At 46.6% G+C, this 24,925-nt stretch overlaps 1 protein-coding gene and 1 pseudogene across 2 annotated transcripts in view; one reads left to right on the forward strand and one right to left on the reverse strand.

Annotated features, from left to right (window-relative positions):
• Mapre3 (microtubule associated protein RP/EB family member 3) overlaps window positions 1-24,925 on the forward strand; it is a 48,845-nt gene that overhangs the window by 13,305 nt on the left and 10,615 nt on the right. Inside the window, exon 1 of one of the 2 annotated variants that reach the window (XM_021162995.3) lies at window positions 23,244-23,495. The exons of the other annotated variant lie outside the window; for it this stretch is intronic. The gene's annotated coding sequence lies outside the window, so the exon portion shown is untranslated. Of the gene's footprint in view, window positions 1-23,243; window positions 23,496-24,925 lie in introns of those variants that run through there. 2 annotated transcript variants of the gene reach the window in all.
• LOC147005119 (large ribosomal subunit protein eL42-like) lies at window positions 17,653-18,050 on the reverse strand (annotated as a pseudogene).

Below are 24,925 nucleotides of genomic sequence, written 5' to 3' on the forward strand. Positions count from 1 at the left end.
CTCTTCTCCATCATCAGTAATGACACTAGAAAGCCCACCCAGCCAGCTGTCAGAGGCAGGAGGCAGCTGGGACACACCTGAGCACAGCAGGCCCAGACTTTCCTCAGGCAGCTGCCTCCCCTTCAGGCTGTTCCTCCTGTTGGGGTCTTGAGGGCTGAGGCGTTGGTCATCGTCAGCCAGAGCTGAAGCCTTTCCTCAAAGAACTCTCTTGAGAACTCCTGTGCAGCTGCCTCACCCTTGCCCTGATAATGTCTGCATCCAGGGGTCTGTGAGCTCCTCAGGAGTTGAAGGAGAAAAAGATTATTCTCGAGAAAGCACCATGACCATGCCTGTGTTTTCAGAGAAACTTCCGAGATAGCTGTTTGAAGTAAAAGTTCTTAACTTCCTGGCTCCAGGGTGTCACTACCACTGAGTCGTCGTCCCTTTCCTACACACATTAATTTGTTTGTTTGTTTGTTTGTTTAATGTTGGCTTTTTTTCCATGAAAGAGTCTTACTATGTAGCCCTGGCTGTCATGGGACTCATTCAATAGACCAGGCTGGTCTCAAACTTACAGAGATCACCTGCCTCTGCCTCCCAAGTGCTGTGATTAAATGTGTGAGCCACTGTGCCCAGCTTTAATATGTTTTTTTTTAAACAAAACAAAACAAACAAACAAACAAACTGACAACTTGAGGGGCTGGAGAGATGCACAGAGGATAAAAGCTGCCCTTACAGTGCTCACAGGCTGAGTTCCTAGAACCCACATGGTGGCTCACAAACATATGTAACTCCAGTTCCCAGGAATCCAGTGCCTTTTCTGAGCTCTACCGGTAACAGACATGCACGCGTGCGCGCGCACACACACACTCACACACAAAATAAAAAATATTTAAATTAAAACAAGCAAATTGAGATCTTACTAACTTTATAGAAAAATTGAGAGTTAAAAAAGGGTAAATGAGAGAAGTAAAATGACTGAGGCAGGGCATGGTGATACACACCTATAACACCAACACTTAAGCTGGAGCTAGATGATTGTGAGTTTGAGGCCAGCCTAGGCTACATAGATCATGTGTTAAAAACTTGAAAATAAAGTAAAATTGTCTTGTAATTATACTACTCAGAAGCCATTCTAAGGCATAGTTTAGGTGAATGTTAGCTCTTCACAGTCTCTCCAAGCAACCCTAGCAGTCACAGTCCAGGGGTGTCCATGCGTGCGTGCGTGTGTGTGTGTGTGTGTGTGTGTGTGTGTGTGTGTGTGTGTATGTGCATGCACACGCACACAGGGGTGTGTGCGAGGTCCTCCAGGTGACCTTCCACAAGTTCTTCCTAAAGACTTCTTGCATTTACACCATTTGCCTTGGTGAACATGGGAGGCATTTTCTTGCATGCTCTCTAACTAAATCTGAATCCTCTGCCCCCAGGGTTTCTAGCAGTCCTGTCCAGTCCCAGGGTGGGAGTCCTGTGGGAAGCACTGCCTGTTGCTCCCACAGCTCTGGGGTTGGTTTGTCCCCAAGTGCATTATTTCCAACCCACTGAAATGAAATACCAGGAACTTTGTTCTGAACTTACTCTGTCCTAGTCAGGGTTACTGTTGCTTCGATGAAACACCATGACCAAAGCAACTTGGGGAGGAAAGGAGGAAAGGGCTTATTTCACTCACAGTTCTATAGAACAGTTTGTTATCAAAAGCAGTGAGGGCAGGAATTGAAGCAGGGCAGGAGCTGATGCAGAGGCCATAGAGGAGTACTGCCTACTGGCTTGCCCCTTGCTTAGGGATGGCCCCACCCACAATGGACTGGGCCCTCCCCATCAGTCACTAATTAAGAAATTGCCCTACAGACTCACCTACAGCCCTGTCTGGTAGAAGCATTGTCTCCACTGAGGCTCCTCCTCTCAGATGATGACACCTGCTTGTGTCAAGCTGACATATAACATTCTGTGAGGTGCTTCCACCATGCTTGCTGAAGCACCAACCACAAGGAATCAAAGTCTTGTTCTGCTTTAGCCACAGGTGTAGGATGATACCTTTGCCTGTAGGTGTCAGGATGCAGAAAAGCAACAGGGACATCCTTGGTCCTGAATTCAGTCTCCTTTAGCCTGGGTACCATGTAGTGCCGGGTGCTGCTTCTGTGTGCTTCTGCTTTGAGAAAGGCTGTTGAGAGACATACTGCTCAAATCATTTTTCTCCCCCTCTGTAGAAGGCCATCGTCAGCGTCTGCTAGGTCCCGCCTGACGATGCTCCAAGCCACTGAGATATTACATGCTATCCTTGCCCACAGTATTTCCACGAGATTCTCTTCTGTGCATCATTTCTCCACATGAACACATGTGTCCAGAGAGACTCCTGAGAGAGGCAGACTGAGTAAGTGAAGCTATTCCTGCAGAGGTAGCATGCAGAAGTAGGCTCTAGAGAGCCACCACACCAAACAAGTGCCAGCTACGGACGGCCATTGAGACAACCGTCCTAACCAGAGCGAGCTCTCCAGAGCCACACAACAGAGACTCTTCGGCTTCGTGCATCCAAGTAACGGAGATACAATCTGTGTAATGATTTTCAGTTGCACCTCTTACAGATGTAGTTGCTTAGACCAGCACATGTATCATCCTGCGGCTCTGAAAGACAGAGGGCCAAAACTGTCTGTCGATGGGTTAGTGGGCTGAATGGTGTCTCCCAAAACATCCTAAATCCCAGAACTTGAGACTATTGCTTCATATGACGAAACGATGAATGTTACTTTAGATGGCAAAAAGGGTAGTTAAATTAAAGAGCTAGAAATGCATACATTTAAACCCAGAACTTGAGAGGCAGAGGTGTAACCTCAGGCTTTTCCACCCAGGACTTTATCTAGCACTTGAGTATTTTGTTGTAAGCTTGGATTTCTGTCTAAGTTTGGATTACATGCCTACCACATTGGACATCATTTGTATCTGTGAGCTTTTCTACCCAGCCTCTTTGTGCCCCAAAATAATGACTCTGAAACTAAATTATCTATGAATAATTGCCTAGACTATAAGCTTTGGCTTGTTCCCCAGCTCATCACTTAATAATCCTGTTTATTCTAAGTCCTGCATGTTCTCAGGTGCTTGCTTACTTTGCTCGTGTTCATGAGACCTGTTCTGTCAGCTTTCAGGGCAACTCTCGCTCTCCTATGTCTGACTCAGAATCCCCTTTCCCTCCCTCCTTTTCCTGCCTAAGCTAATAGGCCAGCAGCTTTTTATTGACAGATGACCCTTCCATGCAGCACAGAAGATATTCTTTCTCCACAGTGGCAGACAGGTCTCTGTAGGTTCAAGGCCATCCTAGTCTACCTATTAGCCAGGATTCCATAGAGAGACACTGTCTCAAAATCAAAAGCAAACAAGTAAAGATCTTGAAGCTGGGTTATCTTAGTGGGCCCTAAATGCACTCAGGCCTCCTTGCTGGGGACGAGATGTAGCTCAGTAGCCCAGTGATAGAATATTTGCTCAACTTGTGCATGACCCAGGGTTCTGTGTCCAGGCAGGCAGGCAGGCAGGCACGCACCACCCCACCTTGTCTGTATGTGTATCCTGATGAAAGGAGAAATAGAGGGATTTTATGAAAGAGGAGGAGACTTCGTGCCACAGAGCAGAGATTGGCATGGTGTGCTCTAAGCCAAGGATGACTAAAGTCCCCAGAAGCTAGAAGAGCAGCTGGGAGCAGATCCCCAGAGGCATGAGAGGAGGAGCTGGCAGAGTCAACACTTGGATCTGGGGCTTTTGGTCTCCAGGACAATAAGGAAATAATAATATGTGCTGTTGTAGCCAGCCAGCTTGGGGCAGTTACATGTTGTAGTCATAGGACACTTAGTGGGTCAAAGTTCATGTGCTGGCAGAGCATTGCTTCTAGAGGTCATAGGTGAAAATGTGTGTCCTTGCCCTCCTTAGCTCATGGACCTGAGTCACTCTGACCTGTCACCGCCTCCCTGACTCTCTAGCTTTCCTTGACCTCACTGGACTTGCCTAGAAAAGTCTTTCCACCCCCAGGTGCTCAACTTCACTACACTGCAAAGTCCTCTTTGCCATTCAGAGGAACAAAGTCAAAGGTTCCTGGCATGAGGGCATGGATACTTTGGGGGACTTGACACAGTCTATAATCCTGAAGGGTATGGGAGGAAAGGAGGGCCTGGTCACCACATCTCGGTGTCCTAGAAGAAACTATTTCTTAAAGCTTGAGAAAGGCAGATTGGGAAGGTACTGGGGTTGTGTGAACCACATTACTCTCCTTAGGCAGAAAAATGTTGACAGGTTCAGATGAGCAGTGATTAAAAGTGTCCAGGGCTGGCTGTGTTGCCCACTGGTTAGAGGCACTCCATCCAGATGACATGAGTCCAAATCCCAGGCTCTACAAGTAGCAAGAGAGAACCAACTCCCAAAAATATTGTTTGACCCCCACGTGCATGCCATGATACACAACGTCTGCACACACAGCCAAAGGTAGAACATTCAAGATAGAAGAGCGTGTGAGTGTGACCTACCTTAGATGATGTGCTGCCTTCAAGTGTTTGAGGTGACGGGAGTAGAAAGGGACCTGTGGGGGCTGGTGAGATGGCTCAGTGGTTAAGAGCACCGACTGCTCTTCCCAAGGTCCTGAGTTCAAAACCCAGCAACCACATGGTGGCTCACAACCATCTGTAACAAGATCTGACGCCCTCTTCTGGAGTATCTGAAGACAGCTACAGTGTACTCACATAAAATAAAATAAATTTTTTTAAAAAAGAAAGAAAAGGAAGGAAGGAAGGAAGGAAGGAAGGAAGGAAGGAAGGAAGGAAGAGACCTGTGGCTTAGCCCAAGGAGGATGTTTGTGCAGCCACTAGTTACAATAGTTACAAAGCTGGTGTGAAAGATACTGGCCACAGAGATACATCACAAAAAGTGTCTGTAGTGTGAGGGTGAGGGGTAAGAGGGGATGAGCAGCTTCTCATACTGAGTTGCAGCCTCTGTGGCAGGTGCTGAGGTTCTCATTGCAAAAGACAGAGCAAACCATAGGGGTGTGGTCAGAAGGGAGAAGGAGGGGCTGAGCTCGGGGTGCCATGCTAAGCACTTCCACCTAAGACAGCCCAGGACCAAGTGACCAAGTGATATTGCTATTGAAGCCAGTTGGGGTTTCAGGCCATTTGAAAACATATCAAGGGCTGGAGAGGTGGTTCAGTGGTTAAAAGAACTGATGCCCTTCCAGAGAACCCAAGATAATGTTCAACACCTACATGGCAACTCATAACTGTCTGTAACTACATGATCTAACACACCCTCACAGACATACATGCAGGCAAAACACCAGTACACATAAAATAAAAATAATCACACACACATGCACACACACACACAAGAACTTCAGAAACAGAGTCCCCATTCTGTTCCCACCTGTCTCTCCAGCTCTGAAAAAGAATGCTTTCTTCCCCAGAAGTAAAGAAAACTTCCTGCTTAGAGAGGACGAGAAGGCATCCATTATTAATGTTTATTTTCAGATTTACAGATGAAAGGGACACTGACTTCAAAGCAGTAGATTGGGACCAAGAAAGAGAATTAATTCTTGACATTAAATTTATCTGCTAGAAAACACTCATGTCGGTTTTGAAAAAGTTTCTCATGGTTGAATATAAAGTTGAGAATTTCAAAAAGAGATTTGACAACCCATAAAAGGGTGAGTGAACAATTCATTAAGGCAGGAATGTTGGGGATTCCTAGGCTCCCAAACTCAGTTCTAAGATGAGGCCCAGACAAAGGTGCCAGCAAGAGGCCATGCAAAGCATGCTGGGACAGTGAGAGGCTCTGGCCAGCTTCCTGAGCAGTTTGCAGGCTCTCTGCTGTCACTGCCCTGCTTATGAAAGGTCTCATTGTGTAACCCTGGCTGCCTTGGAACTCACAGAAATGCACCTGCCTGCCTCTGCCTTCTGAGTGCTGAGATTAAAGGTGTGAGCCTCCATGGCTGGCCCATATAGATCAAATTTACTTCAGCTCCTCTGTCATTACACGCAGCTTTGAGATTGGTAGATTTCACTTCTTGAATACTTGTTCTGATTTAGAACACAAAGTTTAAGGCAGTGGTTGTCAGCCTTCCTAATGCTGTGATCTGTTAATACAGTCCTCATGCTGTGCTGATCCCCCAACCATAAAAATTACTTTCACTGCTACCTCATAACTGTAGTTTTGCTATTGTTATGGATCATAATAAAAACATCTAATATTCAGGGTATCTGATGTTGCAACCTACAGGTTGAAACCCACTGGTTTAAGGTTAAAAGATACTCAAAGAACCTATCCTGCAGCCACCTTTACAGACAGCCTTGTCACCTGACACACACCCCCAACAGGCTGCTGGCCTAGAACTTGCTGTGTTGCTGAAGAATAACTGCTCCTCCCGCTTCCTCCTCTCTGACGCTGGAGTCACAGTGCACACCACTACACTGTGTATGCAGCATTGACCACACTAGATAAACACTCTGCCAGTCAGCACTCGAAGCCCCCAAGGTGTGCCTCCTAACCCATGGCCGGTGCCACAGTACCACGGCACCAGCGTTGCTCATGGACCAGCTCCTGACTTGGTGGCAGAGATGCTCCTTGATAGCCTTTAAATTCAAGGCCATTTCCTCCATCTCTGCATTCTGGGATGGGTGAGATAATATCTATTCTCCTAATTTTTAAAATGCCTATGTCTGACCATCAAGAAAGAACACTGCATACATTGATTACACTGCTTTAGAACTGTTGGCATAAGAAACCAACCAGTTAGGCAGGATGTGCACCACCTCTGTGGATGGGATTTGGGGTTTGGGGGCTTTGTTTTTTTTTTGTTTGTTTGTTTGTTTGTTTGTTTTTTAAAGATTTATTTATTATTATATGTAAGTACACTGTAGCTGTCTTCAGACACTCCAGAAGAGGGAGTCAGATCTCGTTATGGATGGTTGTGAGCCACCATGTGGTTGCTGGGATTTGAACTTCGGACCTTCAGAAGAGCAGTCGGGTGCTCTTACCAACTGAGCCATCTCACCAGCCCCTTGTTTTTTTTTTTAAACACCTGTATAAGAAGGCAGCACTTTTTAAAGACGTTTGTTCTTGACACTGCGTTTATCCCATCACAACATTCGGGGACCCAGGAAAAAATACTGAAGCTTCTGAAGACGAGGGGACACTGCAGTGGGAAGCACAGTGGATTGCAGCCACAGCTTCTTGCTGGTCAGCAGCAGCAAGAACAGGAGGTTTCCATCTTGAGGTTAGACTTGGCTTGAAGAGCTTCATCCAGAGCCATAAGGGATCCTGCCAGGCCTTTGCAGAAAAGACTTCTGTTCTTTTGTGTCCTTTGACCAAGGAGAGAGCTACACACTAACTCAGCATTATCTGCAGGGAAATCCTGACTTTATCACTCATTGCCATGAAACTTTTCCATGAATAGGCTACACTTCTAGCTTTTTTCTGCTCCAAATTGATATAGAAGTCAAGTCTTGAGATGTCACTGGCTTACCTTTCATGGTGGAATGATGACTTACGGTTCTCATGCTGTGAAGGACTACCATGACCACAGCAAATCATACAAAGGAAAACATGTAATTGGGGCTGGCTTACAGTTCAGAGCTTTAAGCCATTATCATAACAGGAAGCATGCTGGAGTGTAGGCAGACATGGCACTGAGGAGGCAGCTGAGAGTTCTGGATCTGGATCCACAGGCAGCAGGAAGAAAGTGAGACACTGGGTCTGGCATGAGCATCTCAAACTCAAAGCCTACCCCCAGTGAAACACTTCCTCCAACAAGGTCCCCAACTACTAATGGTGCCACTCCCTATGGACTAATGGGGGCCATTTTTACTCAAACCACCACATATGGCTTTCTTGAGTTTTTCTTTACCCCCTAAGAAGAAAGGGCTATGAAGACTATGGTGTATAGGGCGTCAGGAAATAATCCTCTAGTCTTCAGAGCCTCAGGAAAACTCTCCAAGAGAGAAGTGGGGTTCTCTGCTGATCTGGGCACTGTACAAAAAGTTCTCCCTGTTCACCTTACTACTGAAAGCCACCCTTTATCTGGGTGCTCAAGGGAAAGAACCATAGTGGAAACAGATCAACAGACAGACTTATGGATGTTCTCAGTTTCGGTGTTGTTGGCACGCCATTCTGGGCGAGTCAGCTCCCCGTACCTCTACAAATTCTTCTGTAAAACAGAGGTCACTGCCTGTTCCAGTTGCCTGACCATCAGGCAGTGCTGAGAAGTCTTTGAACTTTTCACGTGAAAGATGATCTAAAACTCCAAAGTGAAGAGCTGGCTGTAGGGCAAGGCACTGGATGGTGACAGAGCTTACACAGACCACAGCTGCAGGATGGTGGGATGCCCTCTGTTGCCATGAGGGCTCTGGGGACCCTGTGCTTGTCTACTGAAGGATAGAAATGCACACTGTGACTGGAAAAGAGACAGACTAGTGGAGTGACTACAGCAAAGCCTTGGGGTCTCAATCAGAATTTTGGGACTAGATGGGCAGAGCATATCTTTAGACAATTCTGAGGCACCCCAGAATTTGAGGAGCATCTTTATCTTGCCAACATGCATTTAAACATCTCTCCCACATGCACACCCCCCTACCCCAGCAACCTCCTTTCCCACTCAGTCCCCTGTGTGCAGGTATCTTGACCATCACACATGAATCAGGTGGCTCATGGCTGAATGAACCCAGCTCTTCCTCCAAGGCACGGTCACACATCACCTTTTGCCCAAAGATTTCAAGCTGAAATTACTCTCAGAAATGAAAGAATACCACGCAGTCAGCCAAGAGTGGGGTGCTTCTCTGTAAATACACAGAAACATGACCATGGTGGGTTTAGAGGGAAAAAGTCACAGAATATATTCTGATTCCCTTTTCTCTAAATATTGATAAAATGTGTGCATATAGTTTAACTTACATAAAAGTTTGAAGAAAACATGTACCTGTTCATGGAAGTTTACTTTACACATCTGTGTTGTTTGTGTTTATTTATGTGACTTTTCACACTTAACAACACAGTAATGAGAGAGTAGTTCCTGTGCACTTACAGGGAAGAGTCTATTGCCTGCCTCTAGAGTCTTTGTGTCATGTCTGTGCTTGCCACTTTCCAGTGCTCAGTGAGGAGCTTTGCAATGGCAGAGCCCTGTCTGTGCGTCTGACTGCCACCAGTGCTCAGCACTGTCCCTGACACTTAGTGGATGTGGAATACTTATTATTGAGTTTTAATGATCTAGAAAATGAACCAGATGTTGAAGGCCTGTGATCCCAGTGTCAGGAAGGCTGAGGCAAGAGGGTTGTGAGCCTGAAACCAGTATGGGTGTCTTCTGAAGAGAGAGGAAAGGAAGGAGGGAGAATCTAAAACACATTCTGGGAGTCTCAGATGGTCATCGTGGGGAGGGGGCAGGACTTGCATGATAAGTGGCTCATGGTCAGTGGTGTCTTCAGCTCTTGTAGGACACTAGCAAGAAGGAAGTAGTGTGTGGACCACAATCACCTCTCACCAAAAGAGGAGTTTGGCAGTGGTGGGGAAAAGAGAGGTCTTAAAGGTGGTCTGTGGGTCACTGCCACTCACATTCACAGACGTGGCTCCTCGGTTTTACAGCCCATGCCTGTCAGAGAAACTGCTACTCGTTCAGGATAAAACAAGCTGTTTCCTTGCAGTATGTAAAGACGTGGGCTCATTTTCAGTGGTGTCCTTAGTATCCCCTTTGTCTGTCTGTCTGTCTGTCTGTCTGTCCAGAATCCTGCATCATTAAATTGCCTCAGTGGTCTCTCTGGAAGACCCTGCTACCTTGTAGGCATCTGGAGTTCACAGCTGAGCTGCTCAGATTCTAAATGCACACAGTTATAAACAGGTGGCCACTGCCCGGGAGCCATTTGGAAACACTGTCCTGCTGCCAAGACAGGCTCTGCACTTTGACCCCCTCAGCCATACACATGAGAGCTGCCTGTCACTTCCTAAATCAGACACATACTTTGTGTCAACTTTCTAGTAGAGATTGGGTGTGTCTACAACTTTCCACTCATGACTTGGAGAAATTAAAAGCTATGACAATGGCTATAACTAGGGAATTAAAAATGTGATGTTCATATTGAACATGTACATCAAAGGCTATTGCTAAACCACCTCACAGGTGAGGTGGAACTGACAATGTAGCTTAATGCTAGAGTACTTGCCTGGGATACTCCAGGCCTTGGATTCAATCCCCTATACTATTACTATTTTTTAAAGTGATTTTAGAGCTAGAGTGCTCTCTGCTCTTGCAGAGGACCCAGTGTTGATGCTCAGTGCCCCATCAGGCCACTCACCTTGCCTGGAACTCAAGGTGTGGGGGATCCACTGCCTCTGGGCTCCAAGGGGACTCGTGTTCACATGCACAGACACACACACACATATGCATGCACACACACATACACATAATTCTTAATCGTATTGTTTTATGGCAGGGTCACTGTGCCATGGTACATGTGTAGAGATCAGAGGACAACTCAGGATCTCTTTCCACCTAGGTTCTGGAGATCAAACTCAGGTCATCAAGTTTGGTGGCAGCAGCAGCCTTACCCACCAAACAACCTCACTCATCCCCTAAAAAGAGATGAATTAAAGTAGTTAAAGGATCAATCATAACACTTGTTCTCACTAAGAAATGTTCTTAGGTGTTTTTTTTTTTAAATACTGACTTTTTGTAAGGGTTGGGATGATATGTAAGGGGAGGGAAAGTCAGGTCACCCAATAAACATTACAAATTGTTTTGACCGTGTGTTAAAATGAAAAGACCCTGTCCCTGTCCTTGAATGCTTAGTTAGGTTTTAATATATTCAGCCATAATCTAGAAAATGTTGCATAAGTCTCATAAATGGGAACTGAATGGAAGTTGATTCTTACTCAACAACAGCCTTGTTAAGACACTGTGTGGGCCAGAGGTGGGAAGATGAGTGGACGCCCTCCACATCCCTGTGGAGGCTCAGTCAGACTGCAGACCATCTCATTCCTCTCCAAGACACCCAGTAAAGGTTTCTGCTTTATCCCCTGCACACATTGTTCCTCCTTGGCCTTTTTACCTCATTCCATTTCCTCTGGTGGGGCTGAGCTCAAAGCTGCCCTGAGGGCTGCATTACTCCCCTCACTTTTGTCTGGAGATAGCATGCCCGGAGCAATGGAAGCCCTGGCGAACTGCAGTGTTAGAAACTGATTTGTGGGAATCCTTTCTTGCCCCCGCCCCTTTTTAAAGATGTATTTATTGATTAAATGTAAGTACACTGTAGCTGTCTTTATACACACCAGAAGAGGATGTCAGATCTCATTACAGATGGTTGTGAGCCAATATGTGGTTGCTGGGATTTGAACTCAGACCTTAGGAAGAGCAGTCGGTGTTCTTAACCACTGAGCCATCTCTCCAGCCCTTCTTAGCCATTTTTAAGTCATCTGCATATGTCACTATAGGCTGTGTGCTGTCAGATTAGCTGAGCTTCCCAGCAGATCAGACCAATTTCTCTAGTCACAGCCCAGGTCCCTCTCCAAGAGACGAGTTGTTTCCAGGAACAAGAGTTCTTTATCTAGTGGGAAAGTGCCAGTGTGATCAGAAAGAAGTGTGGGGCCTGCCTGACTTAGTGTAGCTTGCTGATGTATTTTAAGAGTTAGGAGTGATGTGTGAGGGAGAGGATGACAGGTTCATCAAGAAAACATCATGCATCTGGTCTGACTAGGAGCCACCCCGCCTGTGTGGAGCCATTGCAGGTGCTGGCTGGGATCTTGTGTATGGATGTGACTTGCTGCCTTGTGGGTCTTCCAGGTTGAAGCCATCTGAGGGACCCTCCATGCTGTTCTCAGCCTTACCAACACTGATGCTTCTGTGTTCAGGAAACAGTTCTTCGTCTTGATCCTTCTACTAGAGATAGACCCAGTTTGGTCGTGCCCACTGGTTGAATCTAAAAGTTTGTATTTGAGTAGGAAGCCAAGGTCACATAGCAGATCTAGTGACTCATCCTCTTCTGAGGAGGGCCTAGAGTTCTTTTACAAAGACCCAACAGCACTGACTTGAGAAACACCTCCAACATACCCATGAGTGGGTGCAGGATGGTGGGAGCTGTCCAACATTTCAGCCTACCTTTTACCTGCCTGCTGGAAGGAAAAGAAATCTGCTCTGGACACCTTGAATTTGGGGGCTAGCAAGATGACTCAATGGGTAAAGGCATTTGCAACTGTCTTAGTGATGGTTTCGATTGCTGTGAGGAAACACCATTACCAAAAAGCAAGTTGGGAAGGAGAGCATTTATTGGCCTATTCTTCCATATCCCAGTTCATCATTCAAAGAAGCCAGGACAGGAACTCAAGCAGGGCAGGAACCTGGGGGCAGGAGGTGACATAGACGACAAGAGGGTGCTGCTTCCTGGCTTGCTCCTCATAGCTTACTCAGCCTGCTTTCTTATGGAACTTTGGATCGCCAGCCCAGGGATAGAAAAACCCACAATGGGCTGGACTCTTCCCCATCAATCACTCATTAAGAAAATGCCCAACAGCCAGATCTTATGGAGACATTTTCTCAGTTGAGGTTCCCTCCTTTCAGATGACTCCAGTTTGTGTCAAAGTTGACATAGACCAGTCTCTCTGAATTCAATCCCAGGACTCTCATGATGGAAGGAGAGAGCCAACTCCATCAAGTTTGTCCTCTGACTGCCACAAGCCTGCTATAGTGCACATGCGCTTGAATGCTCCTATATACATACATACACACACAGAGACACAAACACACTCACACACATATAAAAACACACACATGGACACACACACAGACACACACACAGACACACACACAGACACACACATATACATATACACACTCACACACACACTTACACACCCATATACATACACACACACACACACACTCACCCACAGACACATACACACGCACACACACACTTTTTCCATTTTAAACCCTACAGAAGAACTAGAAAGGGGGAGCTGGAGAGATGCTCACCCTTTATGAGCACTGGCCACTCTGCCAGAGTTGCAGATTCCGTTTCCAAGGAGGAAAGGAGGAGTGAAGGTTCAGATGGGATGGAACTGAGGGAAGAGGAGAGCGTGTGAAAGCACTTGCCCTTCAAGCCTGCTCTGACCTGCCAGGCAAATAAAACCTTTCTAAAACAACGAGGAAGAGTTAAAGAAAAGAGACTCCTTACATAAAGACACCTTGCTTTGTTGTACTTTATAATATGTGGGGTACTTTCAGATAGGTTGACTCCTTTGAGTGAGGAGCAGGGTACAGGAGGCTATAAGATACAGGCAATAGGCTTGCAATTAAGGAACAAGAAACAGGATTCCAGGAAGAGTGCTGAGCCCCTGGTAATGTGCGAGGCACTGAAGGCTGGCTCATCCTGTTGATGGCATCCAGCTACTTACATACATACATACATACATACATACATACATACATGTGTGTGTGTGTGTGTGTGTATTGCAGAAAAATTAATTTTTTGAGACAAGAATTCTTTGTATAGCTCTGGCTGTCCTGGAACTCATTCTGTAGACCAGGCTGGCCTCTCATTCAGAGATACATCTGACTCTGCTTCCCAAGCGCCACCACCGCTCGACCACTCCAAATAAAACTAAAGAATGAAGTTCAAACCCCTATAACTGCACCATGGACAGAACAATTACAATTGTAGAACATAGCTCTTTATTACTCTCCCAGGCCCATTTGTTGTTTGCTTCAAGTAATACCATCCTTTTAACATGTGTTAAAGTGAATGTTTCACCTGTCTTTCTGGGAGTTCTTAAAAATCATTTTAGTACTTATTGGGTGTTGAGAGGTCAGGGGGCAGCTTGCAGAAGTCTGTTCTCTCCTCCCTGGAGGTCCTGAAGGTCAAACTCAAGCCGTAGGGCCCGGAGGCAAGCGCCTCAACCTACTGAGTCTCATCAGCCCATCAGGATTGTTTTGTGGGTTTCTTTAGTTTTATAAGTTACTCATACTGCTGTGTATTAAATATGCAGTCTCCATGTGTAAATGTGGGTGCTCAAGGAGGCCAGAGGATGATGCCAGATTTCCTAGACTTACAGACAGTCGTGAGCTGCCTGATGTGGGTGGGGAAACCAAGCACCGAGCACCTGATCAAGCAGCTGGTCCTCTTAGACTCTGAGCCATCCCTCTAGCCCCAGACAGTTCTGATGCAAGGACAGCAAGCTCTGTTAGAGGCCATGGGCAGGAGTGTGTTGAGGAGAGGGAAGCACTTTGCTCACAGGCCGGAAGAAGGAAGCTGAGGCTGGAAAATGAATTGAAGGACCTTCCAGGTCCCATATGCTGCTGTGCTACCTCCTAAGTCAGCTTTAAGACTCCACCTTGAGGGAGGCTGGGGAAGCAAGGATCTACATTCCTGGCTGCTTTATGGAAACAAGCCAGAAAGATGGCTGCCGAGTCAGCAGATCCTGATGCCACCGAGGGCTCAATACACACATCTGGAAGAATCCTTTTAAGTAATGTAGTTTTGATGTACCCGGATGTGATGAACAGTTTGGTATTGAGCTTTTCTGTTGCTATTTTCATTCATGATTATAAATAAGCTTATCCCAGCCAGGCGGTGGTGGCTCAGGCCTTTAATCCCAGCCCTTGGGAGGCAGAGACAGGCGGATTTCTGAGTTCGAGGCCAGCCTGGTCTACAGAGTGAGTTCCCGGACAGCCAGGGCTACACAGAGAAACCCTGTCTCAAAAATAAATAAATAAATAAATAAACAAATAAATAAATAAGCTTATCCTAAAGCACAGTGTGGTGGGCCATATAAGCAAACTCAGCACCCTGGAGACCGAGGCATGAGGATGCAGAATTCAAAGCCCATCTCGGCTACACAGTGAAGGCCAGAGGAGCTATATGAAATAATGTTTTGAACAAATAAATAATTGCCTAAAGTTTGGACATAGCCATAATTACTGATTTATTATAGAATTCCTAGACATGGAATTAGGATCAAAGGGTCTGGGCTAGAGAGATGGCTCCATAGTTAAGAGCACTGACTGCTCTTCTGAAGGTCCTGAGTTCAAATCCCAGCAACCACATGGTGGCTCATGACCATCTGTAATGAGATCTGACTCCCTCTTCTGGTGTGTCTGAAGGCAGCTACAGTGTGCTTATGAATAATAATAAATAAATCTTTGGGCCAGAGCTAGCAGGGTTGACTGGGGCCAACAGGAGCGATCAGAGGTCCTACAAATTCAGTTCCCAATAACCATGTGAAAGCTCACAAACATCTGTACAGCTACAGTGTACTCATATACATAAAACAAATAAATCTTTTTTTTAAAGATGAAAGGGTCTATTTCAAATGTAAAGACTTTTGATTTCCTTCCTTTTTTTTTTTTAACCAGCTTGCCCTCCAGAAAAGGCAAGTGTGTGCCAGTGAGCTTCAGCTGTAAAGGCACTTCTGCCTACCTTCACGGCCTAAACTCCATCCCTGAGACACCACACTCGCACGCATGTGCACACACACACACACACACACACACACTCGGGCAGTGGGTCTAGACTGAGTCCTCACAGTTGTCCTTTGAACTTCACACGTGGCAATGGCTCATGCAGCCACACACATGTGCAAACAAAATAAATACACGTAAACTTTTAGAGCCAAGGGTGTAGTGTTAAGAGCCATCTCTTTGTATCCTCAGCAATAGATTTAAAAAAAAAAAATTGTCCTAAAGTCCTAAGACTGTTAACTATGGATTCATGTTGCCTTAGCCTCGACCACACTCTGCACTCCCCTCTGGCCTCTCAGAATCCTGAAGGCCCAGGGCAGTCCTCCTCTGTTTCAATGGCACCTGGAGTTGTGGCTGCAGGCATGTGGTACAGTCTCACACCTCCCTGGCCTGTGCCTAGCTGAAATCTCTTTTGTTTCCCTTGGTTGAGCTGGAGTCTTTCTATATAGCCCTAGGCGGCCTGGAACTCATTTTGTAGACCAGGCTAGCCAGCCTTGGATTACAACAATCCTCAGTCCTCCTGTCTCTGCCTCCCGAGTCCTGGGATTCCAGGTTGTCTGCTGTCACAGCCAACTCTGAAGTCTTGCTGGGGTCTCATCTCAGTCCTCATCCCAGGCCATCCTGACCTGGATAGACTTGGGATCTGACCTCATTTGAAATAGCTGTCCCCAATCCTGTCACTGCACCTCAGGAAGGCAACCTGACAGGGTTCTGTCATTGTCTGTGACAGGGAGCTGGGTGGAGCTTAGTGGGAAAACTGATGGTTTATGTGTGCGAAGCAAGGTGCAGGGGAGTTGGGGGTGGCAGGAGGAGGGACAGACAGAAAGCTGAGAAGGAAGGCGGTGTCAGTAGATTCCAGGGCTGTTTGAATCATATTAAGCTGTTCTGACATGCTGCAATTTCCTGGGAAATAAAAGAGCAAATTACTCCAGGCATCACCAAGTTCAAAATACATATTAACTAGTGTGCACTTAATTACTGTAACCATTACTGACCTGAGCTGAGCACAGTCAAGTTCTGTGTGACTACCACACTGCCTAAGCCTTGACTTTCAAAAGGCTGCCGACAGGTTATTTTAAGTTATATCAAGTTGAGTTTGTATCCTAAATTAGCCATTTTCACTCCCTCTTCCATGGTTGTCTATTCCTGTGTCCTTGCTTCCTCCCCCACAGTGCTGGCTAAAAGGCACTTGTGTTGTATAGTCTAAACTTCTACCTTAGAGAGGCCACCCTCACCATGGCATTGGGGCCCTGAGAGGCAGAGCAGGAGAGACCATGGAGTCTTCGCATGGCCTTTCTTTCCATAGAGCACACCATCTCTGTGCATAGCTGAAGGTGCTGTCCATCTTGCTAGTTTTCAACTGAAGTTTGTTCTCTGGTTCTCTATCCCTACGCAGGGCAGTGACTTAGGAAATCCTAAGTCATTCTCTCTTTCTGAACCCAGCCTTCCCATGCAACCTTTTATTCCTAGACAAAAATGTAAGAGGGGAGTCTCCACATCTTTTGCTTGGTCCCCTGGTAACTGTGTTGTCCTGGTAAATTGTGTTGGTACCAAATCCCCCCCCCCCAACACCTTTTATTTCCAGTATAGCAGGAATATTCTGCTTGTTTAATTGCCTCTTGTGGATTTTCAAAACCTTCAGTAAGGACACCTCTAGTGTTATGTGCTTCAAATTAAGCTCATAGAATGATCAGAACTTTAGTATTGGGGATGTGTCTGAGGTCAGTGTAGAGTTGTCTCAGGATTTCCAGCTGTTAGACATGACCGCACAGATTCTCAGATGCTTGCTAGACATCACCCTCTCTCCGATGCTGAAGCCAGAATCAGTTCACAGAACAAATGTGTGTGGGTAATAACATGGAAATGAGTTCTTTAGCAGTCGTCAAAAATAATTAAAACAACAAAAGTATCAATTTTATTAAATCAGCATATTTTAAAACAGTAATGCTCAGGACCTGGGCATGATTTTACCAAAAATATTTTAAATTACAGTGTTTAATTCAAGGGTCTTGAACATGAACAAAATGGTTTTGGGGTTTTTGTTTTGTTTTGTTTTGTTTTGTTTTTCAAGACTGGATTTCATTGTGTAGCCCTGACCATTCTGGAACTCACTCTGTAGACCAGGCTGGCCTCAAACTCAGAGATCCACCTACCTCTGCCTGCTGAGTGCTGGAACTAAAGGTGTATACCACCACTGCCCAACATGAATAAAATGGTTTTTTTTTTTTGAAAGGTCAAGATTTTATTGTCTTCATAACAAAATCTGCTTAGAACTGGATCACTTGGCCCTTTCTCTTCTTGTCGCCTTTCAATTCAAAATGCTTGCATCTCTTAATAGCCAGCATCCTCTTAGATCTGCAGTTGGGCTCAACACACTCCAGTCTCAGCACAATCTTCTTTGTAGTTTTAGCCTTTTTGCGGAAAATAGGCTTAGTCTGCCCACCATAGCCACTCTTTCCTGTCATAACGCCGCTTTCCCTGGGCATACAAAGAATCCTTGCCCTTCTTGTACTGTGTCACCTTGTGGGGTTGGTGCTTCCCACATTTCTTGCAGAATGTCCGGCGGGTTTTAGGCACGTTCACCATGTTCGCAGGAGCGCTAGCAGCTCGGAAAGAGAGACCGAATAAAATGTTTTGAGAGACACCTTCAAACAGTTCGAGGATCAAGTGATGTCTATCCAGTTACCCCTTTGAACCCATACGGCCGGATGAGGTTGGGAAAGACCTGCCTCTTAATTTCTAAACAAACTTGAACAATACCCCCTTAAACAAGAGCTGGGGGAACTAAAACAGCCAAACACATGGTAGAGAAGGGCCTCGTGTTCTTTAAACAAGTGTTCGAAGGAGCCTGATGCTCCCAGCAAAGAGTGCCAATAGGTGGGATTGTGGATTTGCTCAGAGCCCTGGAACCCTCAGTAGTTGTGTTCTTGTTAGAACCAAAAAGCAAACATAATAAAGCTGTCTCTCTAGCTTTTTGTTTGTTGTTTGTTAGTTTTAGTTGTTGTTTTAGAGATTTTCTGGTTTGTTTGTTGTTGAGACAAGGTCTCACATAGCTCGGATGGACCATAAACTCACTATGGACTGAGCTCCTAATCCTTCTGCCTCTGTCTCCGAAGTACTGTGATTACTCCAAGGAGTGTGAAGGCATTCTAGCTTGTGGTTAAATGATGTATGTGATGGTTGCTTTTAATTGTCAACTTGACACAGTCTAGAGTTACCTAGGAAAAGTGTCTCAGTGAAGAATTATCTAGATGGAGCTGGCCTGTGGCCATGCCTGGGGTATCATCTTGCTGATCTGCAGGTGGCAAGATCCACCCACAATGGGCGGCATCATTCCCTAGGACCTCAAACTGTAAAGTGAAAGAAATCAGGCTGAGTGCAAGCATGCTTGCATCCATTCCATCTCTGCTCTTAACTGTGGATGTAACAAGCTATTTCCAGTTCCTGGGACCTTGACTTTCCTGAAGTGATGGGCTATTGCCTGCAACTGTGAGCCAAATAGTTTTCTGTAAGTTGATTTCCAAGGTATTGTATCACAGCAACAGGGAACAAAGCTAAGATAATAACAAAACAAATGTCAATTTCCTCTTTTTAGTAATTATCATATAGCCTGCTGCAGGAGGAGGTGGGGGTCTAGATGAGGGGACATGAGAACTCTACTTTGTTTGAATTTCAAGTCTCAAATCACTTTAAAATGAAAAGCTTGCAAAACTTGGAGAAGTGCTGAATTATGCAGCACTGGGAATTCCTTTGGTATTTTGTAGGAAGCCTAACATACACACTTGAAAGCTGTATGCTGAGTTAAACTTCTAAATGCTGTGATCACTTGTAATGCTTTCAGGTGTGGGGGTGCTGCTGTTTAACTATAATAGTATCTCTGCTGGTACTTTCCTATTGCTTTTTGTTTTTTGTTTTTTTCTTCGAGACAAGGCTTCCCTGTGTAGCCCTCGCTGTCCTGGAACTCACTCTGTAGACCAGGCTGGCCTCAAACTCAGAAATCCGCCTGCCTCTGCCTCCCAAGTGCTGGTTCTACTGCTCCATAGGCTGCCATTCTCTTGTCTGCTGCAGACACAAGTGCCTTGATGACAAACTCCATCTGGCTGGGACTCCCCAGTCACTTGTGGGTCTAGCCTGCACTTCCACAGTCTCACAAGCAGGTCCACAGTGTCCCTACAGTCCCTCAGAGTGACTCAGCATTCCTCCATCCTTCCTGTGCAGTCTAATGGCCATGCCATGACGTTCTAGTCAGATAATTAACTGGATGGCTGCCCTACTCCTGAACACCAGCCCCTCCCTTGGCTCCTCAGACTCCTCCACCTGGCCCAGCCTCCTCTCCTGTGTTGACACACCCTAACATTCCTCCAGGACTTAGTCACAGGTCTCCTGCTCACTCAGTGACAGGAAACATGCTTCCCATGCCCCAAGTTCCCTATTTTCACTCCTCTCTGACACCCTGTCCTTTTTACAGGCCCAAACCATGGACCACGTTCCCTGAGAACTGTTGCCTCCCTAGCCCCACCCCTCCTTCCTGTTGTACTGGGGTGCCTGGAAGCCAGGGGTACTGTTCTGGTGATAATGGGCCTGATTCTTTCAGGAATGGCTTTATGTCTTTAACCAAGCCAAAGAGTCCTTAAAGACAAGACCACGCCTTAAATCGATGCCAGGGCAGCAAGGGGGTCTCACTGTGGGTCAGTTGTCAACACATGCTGCTGGCTGCAAGTAAAACTGACTGAAACTGTAGACCAGAGTGAGTGAGTCAGAGACAAAGACATAGAGACAGACAGACCGACAGAAGGGGGTAGAGAGGAGAGGAGGGCAAAGAGGAGGAGGAGGAGGAAGAAGAAGAATCTTCTGGAATGCCTTCCTCCTCTTCCTCAGAGTGAAACTAGAGAGCAACATTCTGAACTGCAGCTGTACAAGCGTCGCCCTCTCCTGTCAGCCTGATGTGATGGGAGGAGCTAATCTGGGTCCAGAGGCCTGGGCTCAGCCCTAACTTTACCAGTGACTGATCATGATCGTGGCCAAATCTCTTGGATCCAGAGTCGTCATTTCTTCACATTCAGAACTGACTTGGTGATTAAGGCCTTGGGTCGAGAAATGAGAGGTGCTCCCAGCAGGCATTTCAAGACCTGTGATAGGCCAGGAGAGACACAGCAGGAAGGTAGGCAGGCCTTCTGGGATCTCGCCAGTGTGCATCCTTCTTGTGGGGTCAGTCTCCATTTGAGATTAGTCCTTTAAGAGGGGCAGAGGGTGGAGTGCTGGGTTCATGACTTTGGAATGATGACCAGCTGGACAGAAGACAGACTCAAACAGAACTGAGTCGGAAGTGTGTACTAGACAGCTTTATGGAAGGCTGTCTGGTAGAAAGGCTGGAAATAAGTGAGCAGTCTGTCCCCTGTCAGGGGGAAAGGGATAAAACCGGGAGAATTCTAAGGGAAACTGAATGGAGGGAAGGAAGGAAGAAAACAGAAGGGGCTGAGGCTAGGGCCAGAAGAAACATACTGATCATTTCGTAAAACGCAGCATCAGAGAAAGCCAAGAACTTGACACAGACCACCTTAGGCCTCATATCAGAAGAGGTGATCTGGTTTGTTTGGTTTTTAACTTGTGCGTGCGTGCATGCGTGCATGTATGTGTGTGCACATGTGTGTGTGATGCCATGGCATATGTAGAAATCAGAGGATAATTTGGAAGAGTTGGTTTTCTCCTTCCACTACGTGGGTCCCGGGGACTGAACTCAGGTCATCAGGGTTTTGCTGCAAGCACCTTTATCCACTGAGCCATGTTGTCAGCCCAAATACAGTTTTAAAGGAACATAAAGGAACATGGTTTGTTTGCGTCCCCAGAGACATGGACAGGCTTTGGAAGCATGGAGAGCCACCAAGGATATGCCACACCCAGTAGGGCTCTGGAAAGAGGAAAGTTCTCTTCCCAACTTGTCCCAGCATCTCCTGTCCTTAGGCCATCTTTGATGGGCCAGCTATCTGCCCCCCTGAACCTGCTAGGAGGAAAGGCACTCCTGGAATGTAGCCAGGTTCTTCTCCAGACCCATCCTGAAACCCTTCTCTGAATAGCCTGGATAACTGCTCTCTCTACTGCTGGGAAGGCTCAAATCTATGCTGAGAGTCCCAAGACTTTATACTGTAAATGTAGCCAGATACCAAGCTGGTATTTCCTCTCTACATGTAGCCAGCAGCACTCCTTTGGAGTGGACACAGAAAAAAAGAACAGAAAACCACCTTTGTAATACCTCTCTTACCACTTAACAGAGTCACACTTAGCAGCTGTTGCTAAGTCCAGAAACCAGGTTCCCAGGCCCACAAAAACAAGGAAGAGAAGGGTGCTGAGCTTCCCCAGACACCCCTCTTGTCTTCCTGCCAAGAACCTTGGCAACTAGGCAACAAAGAACTGAAAACCAAGCCTGTCCCTGCCCTCTGCCTCCTCGGGACCCTGATCAAGGTCAGGGTCAGAAAACATAGAGTTAACTATGATGATGGTTCTCAAAGTTGCTCAGCTTCCAGGGTGATGCAGCCTTTGGTCCTCACTGCAGTATACTCTTCCCTCCAGCTAAACTAGCCCCACGCTCAACAGCATCACAGTTTCGGTTCTTCAGTCCTGAGAACCAAGGCCTCCTTCCCAGGCTGTCCAGGCAGGAAGACCTATTTCTTACTGCACCATAGCCTTCAGGAGCAAGGTTTGATAATGGAGCCATGGAGCTTCATTGGCTTAAAAAGAAAGTATTAATGGGGCTGGAGAGATGGCTCAGTGATTACCAGCATATGCTACTCTGGCAGAGGACCTGAGTTCAGTTCCCAGAACTGACATGACGACGGCTCACAACACACTATAACTCTAGTTACAGGGAATCTGGCAGCCTCTTCTAGTCTCCTCTAAAAACAGGTATGCATATGGTCTACAGACTTATATGCAGGCAAAACACTCATCCACATAAAATACAAAAGACTTTGTCTCAAAAAAAAATTGATAAGTGGCCTAGTGTAGTGATACACACGTCTAGCTTCTTTAATCCCAGCACTGGGGAGATAGAGGCAGGTGGATCTCTGAGTTCCAGGCCATAAGTTCCAAGACAGCCGGGGTACACAGAGAAAGTCTTTTCAGAGTTGAGGAAAGACATCCAGAGAAAAGCCTTTAGGGAGAAATGGTTTCTTATCTCCCTGTGCACCCAAGATGCACCTGACTGAAAGGGTTGCTTCTAGCAATGAGCAGCTGTTTCTGCATACCTAGCTCTCCCTTAACCCTTTGAGTTGTGACCAGATAGAGCAGCCAGCGCCACTGTGACTCTCCCAATGACACCTTTCCCTGGACGGTGGCATCCCAGGGAAACTGCTGAGAGAATTCAAATCCTAATTGGCAAGACAGACCCATGCATTACCCTGTGCTGAGACCTCAACAGGGCTCACGGTCTAGGGGAAGAGCTCCGAGATTTAGAAGTGTTGTGAGGACAGACTCCTGGAGAAGCGCTGGTCCCAGGTGCCTCTGCCACCATCCAGGCCATGTGCTGATTGGCCAGCCTAGTGCATGTGTACACCCACACCCACACCCACACCCACCCACACACACACACACACACACACACAGAGGCAGGCCTGTGAACAATCACTCCCTTCTTACATCTGCTCTCACTAACCCAGCTTCTCCACACCCAACCTCTCTGTGAGTCATGTCCTCCTTCAGCCATGAGAAGGAGGTGATTGGCTAGGCATGCCAGGGCTTTGTGACCCGCTGGCAGAACCCTCTGTCTCTGTGCCCCTCAGAGCCCTCCATCCCTACTGGCACCCACTACCTCCATGCATCCCCAGAAAAGCATGGGTGTATGAGCCAAACAGGGCCTGGGTAGCAATTTTCAAACGGGGCCTGGGTAATTTTGCAATTTTGCAGTGTTTCCAGACAGGTGATTTCAGCCCCCTGGGCCTGAGCAGGAAGGGGTAGCCCAGGGACAATGGGCATAGCCCCATGTCAGAAGTGGAGCTATTTCGGCAGGATCTACAGAATTCTCTCTTCTCAGGTCTCACGGGCTCTGTTCAAGTTTTCCTTCAAGGTAGGATGCCGCCTGAAAGCAGACACACAGAGTGCCTGATGGTGCACACCTTTGATCCCAGTACTTGGGAGGCAGAGAGGCAGGTGACTCTCTGTGAGTTCAAAGCCAGCCTGATACACATAGTGAGTTACAGGCCATTTGGGATTATAGAGAGACTTTGTCTTGAAAAACAGCAACAAAAGGCAGATATATGGGAAACCAGGAGTTGGGAATGGATCGTGTCAGAGGTCTGAACAGTTATCCCCAGGCAGCAGGAAGGAGAACAGGACAGTTTTGAGGAGTCCTCTAAACTACTGTTAGAATCTCTGAGAACTGACTATAGCTGTGTGCCTGCCTCCTGCTCTGAAGCAGCTGCTCTTGGACTCTTGTTTTCCCAGTAACCCCTGTGACACCTAGCAAATACTGAGCGCCAGGCTTTGTATGCGCTCTGCTCTTTGTACATACCTAGCTCGCTTAGCCCTCCCCAGTCCCTCCAGTGGAACCAACACTGTGTATCTCATAAATATGGAAAAGCAAGGCCTGAAATAGGACATGGAAGAAGAGCCGGGATTGGAACACGGGCACTCTGACTAGAGATCCAGGCTGACATGGTGCCATGGTAGTACCAAACTGTGGGGATAGAAACTGTGTAATTCATAGCTCCACTGAGAGATTGAGGGCTGGGACCTGCAGAGAAGTCTCCAGAACAAGGCTGAATGTGGAGAAATCCCTAGAGATTAGAAACAACTGGAGCCCTGGATTGTCTTTGAAACAAGTGTGGAAGGTGTATATCCATTAAAGATTTTGAAACAAACCCAAAAGGAAATATAGTTAGGATAGTGGTAAGGCATTAAAGATTAGACTAAGAGATCTCCGAGGTATTGAGACATTTGCCATTTAGAACTGGCGCTGCTAGCACGGGAGCTACCACAGGAGTCCCTGAGAAGGAACTGAGGGTCTATAGAAACCCTTCTTTCTTTTTTTTTTTTTTTTTTTTTTTTTTTTTTGGTTTTTTCGAGACAGGGTTTCTCTGTATAGCCCGGCTGTCCTGGAACTCACTTTGTAGACCAGGCTGGCCTCGAACTCAGAAATCCGCCTGCCTCTGCCTCCCGAGTGCTGGGATTAAAGGCGTGCGCCACCACGCCCGGCTTTTTTTTTTGTTTTTTGTTTTTTGTTTTTTGTTTTTTGTTTTGTTTTCAAGACAGGGTTTCTCTGTATAGTCCTGGCTGTCCTGGAACTCACTTTGTAGACCAGGCTGGCCTCGAACTCAGAAATCTGCCTGCCTCTGCCTCCCAAGTACTGGGATTAAAGGCGTGCACCACCACTGCTCAGCCGAAACCCTTTTTTAAAACAACTATTTATTTGGAGGTGGGGCACACATGGACATGCGCACTACAGCACATCTGTGGACAACTCAGAATCTGTTCTTTCCTGCCACCATGTGGACAATC

This window comes from Mus caroli, unplaced genomic scaffold (genome assembly GCF_978045245.1).
Source record: "Mus caroli unplaced genomic scaffold, Mus_caroli_1 scaffold_4, whole genome shotgun sequence".
Lineage (NCBI taxonomy): Eukaryota > Metazoa > Chordata > Mammalia > Rodentia > Muridae > Mus > Mus caroli.